We start from the raw sequence: 3,756 nt of genomic DNA, 5'->3' as shown, positions 1-3,756 counted from the left end.
CTCGCCTCAATCTCAGCTCCTTGCCCTGCAGCAGTAGCCTCTTCAAGGTACGGTACTTGTCTTCGGATATATATATTTTGCATATAACAACTCCTGCAAGAAAGGCAGCTTAGCTCTCAAGATCACTGGCTGCTCGTGCTCGGCAGGAGAAAATATGAGGGTATCAAGAAAAAATGGGATCGAAAGATTGAGACTTCAGTCTCGGGCCAAAATGCCCTCTTTGTGAAGACCCATCAAGTTGAGAATCTGGTGGAAAGAGTCTGCTGCCACTTGACTGTCGGCCACTGAAGAGAAAGGAGGAACAAGAATAAAAGGATGTGACTTTTGAGACAGTGGGTTTGAACGTTCAATTGAATGATTAATCATTCATTGATTGTGTGTGGCCGTGCTTTCATGCAATCGGTTACTTTTTTTTTTTGACCGATTTTGACATTGACCAGATTTTCTTTTTTTCGTAGGATTTTGACAATCGATTCAAGTGTTGCGGTCAATCAAACCATTCGACTTTTTTCGAAACGCATTGATTTCTGGCGGATTTGAAGAACGTAAACGACCTAATCGCTTGACTGCTCTCAATTCATAGACTTGACGGCAGTCAACAAAAGCTGATTAGGCTTTACGCATCACATTCACCATGGTGGCATTCAAGAATTTCAAGGACGTAAATGACCTAATCGCTTGACTGCTCTCAATTCATAGACTTGACGGCAGTCAACAAAAGCGGATTAGGCTTTACGCATCACATTCAACATGGAGGATTTCAAGAGTTTGAAGAACGTAAACGACCTAATCGCTTGACTGCTCTCATTTCATAGACTTGACGGCAGTCAACAAAAGCTTATTAGGCTTTACGCATCACATTCACCATGGTGGCATTCAAGAATTTCAAGGACGTAAACGACCTAATCGCTTGACTGCTCTCAATTCATAGACTTGACGGCAGTCAACAAAAGTGAATTAGGCTTTACGCATCACATTCAACATGGAGGCTTTCAAGAGTTTGAAGAACGATGCAAGACTTGTTGATCCGAAACAGAAGAAGTGCCAAATCCGAGAGATTCCAGAACTGAGAGCCAGCTTTGAAGAACGTCGGAACGACTTCAAGTCAAAGAGGAAGTGCCGAATCCGAGAGATTCCAGAACTGAGAGCCAGTTTTGAAGAACGTCGGAGCAGCTTCAAGTAAAAGAAGAAGTGTCCAATCCGAGATATTCCAGAACTGAGAGCCAGCTTTGAAGAACGTCGGAGCAGCTTCAAGGGTTTGATCTGGATGTGATAACTGACTTTATTGGTCAAGACTTGCTCCTCCTTTTTTTTTTTTTTTCAATCATCTTGTAATCAATCGATTTTGAAATTCAACTTACTATCAGTGAAATAAGAATTTGCATGATTGGCAGACAAACCCTTATTTTTATTTTGATGTGACTGAACTTAAGATTGTTATTCTTAAGCTGCCTACGTATCCTTCTAAAGAAAGAATCAAGTCATCACGTAGTTCAAGGGGTTTTTTTTTTGGTGCCTTGTGCAGTTTAAGCTCATGCAGGCGTGGAGCATTTTTTTGTTTTTTTTTTGTTTTATGTGTCTTGCGCAGTTTCAGCTCATGCAGACTTGGAGCATACTTTTTTTTTCAAGCATAATACTTTTTCAAGAACTTTCCGTTGATGGGACCGATCCTCAAACCGTCTTCCGCCACAATTTTGTAAGCTCCATTAGTGTAAACTTCTCTGACGACGTAAGGGCCATCCCACTTTGACTTGAATTTGGAGCCAGACTTATGCGTCATAATGATGGGTCTTCGAACAGCAAGGACTAAATCATCAATTTGAAATGACCGTGGTCGAACACCTTTGTTGAAGGCGTGTGACATCCGAGCTTGGTAGCATTCCAGGTGTTGTTGTGCGTCAAGCCTCTTCTCGTCCAAAGCTTCTAACTCTTGCAGGCGCAACTTGACATTTTCTTCATTTGTGAGACCTTCTTGCAAAGCGATTCTCAATGATGGGATTTCTTTCTCTAATGGTAACACGGCTTCGACACCAAAGACGAGAGAATAAGGTGTAGCATTTGTGGCTGTCCGATACGTCGTTCTGTAAGCCCAGAGAGCTTCGCCCAATTTCTCATGCCAATCCCTCTGCTTCTTGCTGACAGTTTTCTTCAAAATGTTACATAGCGTTTTATTGAATGCTTCTGCCAATCCATTTGCCGGAGCGTTATACATCGAAGAGAAGTGGAGCCTGAAGTTAAATTTCTTGCTCAACTTTTCGGTTGCGGTATTCGAGAAGTACTTGGCGTTGTCCGTGATGATGCATCGTGGTATGCCGTAGCGTTGTATAATGCTTCCAGTAATGAAGTCCACAACATTTTCTTTCTTTATTTCTTTCAGCGGTATAGCTTCTGCCCACTTTGAGAAGGAATCTGTGGCTGCCAGAATGTACATATGACCAGCCGATGATTTCGGAGTGATGGGTCCAATTGCATCCATTCCCCAGACATCGAACGGGTGCGAAGCAATTGTCGGATGCAACGGCTCAGGTGGCTGATGAATGAAGTTGGCATGAAACTGACAAGCTTGGCATTTTTGTGCATACTCCATACAACCCTTGACCATAGCAGGCCAATAATACCCTAGTCGTCTTACTTGGAAATGTAACTTTGGCCCTGACTGATGTGCTCCACACACTCCAGAATGAACCTCTTCCATGGCTTTCACCGCTTCATCCTTTCCTAAGCATCGAAGGAGTACTCCGTCAAACGATCTTCGATATAAAGTTTCTTTGTAGTAGAGGAAGCGCGGTGCTCGTCGCTTGATGCTCCACTTTTGCTTCGAATCTTCGGGAAGCTTGTTGTGCTCAAGATAGTCGATAAAAGGATATCTCCAGTCTTCAACATCAATGGTGTGAACTGACACTACATGAGAACTGGCACACTGGAGTGAAGGTTTTGTTGTCACGACCCACCTTTGGCAAATTGGGATGTCCAAAATTTCGTCTCCAGACAATGCCAAGGTCGCCGCCAAGTTTGCCAATGCGTCTGCCATTTGATTTTCTTTCCGTGGCACATGTATGAGTGTAACATTATCAAAGCCCTCCAAGAGTTGTGTGGCAAGTTGGAAATAAGGTACCAAATCTTCCTTTTTGACCTCGTAATTAGTGAGCAGTTGATCAATCACCAACTTCGAGTCTCCATATACTTCGAGACTTTGGATTTCAATCTCTAACGCTGTTTGCAATCCCATGATCAAGGCTTGGTACTCTGCGACATTGTTGGAGCACAATTCCCCAAGGGTGAAAGAATAAGGCAATATCTGCTTTTGTGGAGAGACGAAGATAACACCAGCCCCTGCTCCGTCTGCCCTAGATGAGCCATCGAAAAACATCTTCCAAGTAGGGAGGACCTCTGCAAGGAAGACTTCCTCATCCGGGAATTCATCTGAGATTTCCCAATCCGCTGGAATAGGGTGGTCTGCCAAGAAGTCGGCTAACGCCTGCCCTTTCACTGCTTTAGCGGGCACATATACGATGTCGTATTGGTTCAATAGTAACGCCCACTTAGCCATGCGTCCGGTTAGAACTGGTTTCGATAATATAAACTTAACTGGATCGGCTCATGCCACCAAATGCATTGTGTAAGCTTGCATGTAATGCCTCAACTTTTGAATGGCGAAGACGAGTGCAAGACACATCTTCTCTATCGGCGAATAATTTAACTCAGGTCCGGTGAGGGTCCGACTTAAGTAGTACAAGGCTTTCTCCTTTTTGGCTT

General features: G+C 43.6%; 1 long non-coding RNA gene across 1 annotated transcript; it reads right to left on the bottom strand.

The window, feature by feature from the left end:
- Nucleotides 1-511: 511 nt before the first annotated feature.
- LOC126788030 (uncharacterized) lies at nt 512-1,725 on the bottom strand. The gene is made up of 3 exons (XR_007671324.1): nt 903-1,725; nt 671-786; nt 512-554 (listed from the first exon to the last, which is right to left on the bottom strand). It is a non-coding gene; the product is annotated as an uncharacterized LOC126788030 (long non-coding RNA).
- Between the last annotated feature and the right edge of the window lie 2,031 nt (nt 1,726-3,756).

Source organism: Argentina anserina, chromosome 3, assembly GCF_933775445.1.
Source record: "Argentina anserina chromosome 3, drPotAnse1.1, whole genome shotgun sequence".
Classification (NCBI taxonomy): Eukaryota; Viridiplantae; Streptophyta; class Magnoliopsida; order Rosales; family Rosaceae; genus Argentina; species Argentina anserina.
This window is presented reverse-complemented; position numbering and strand designations above follow the sequence as displayed.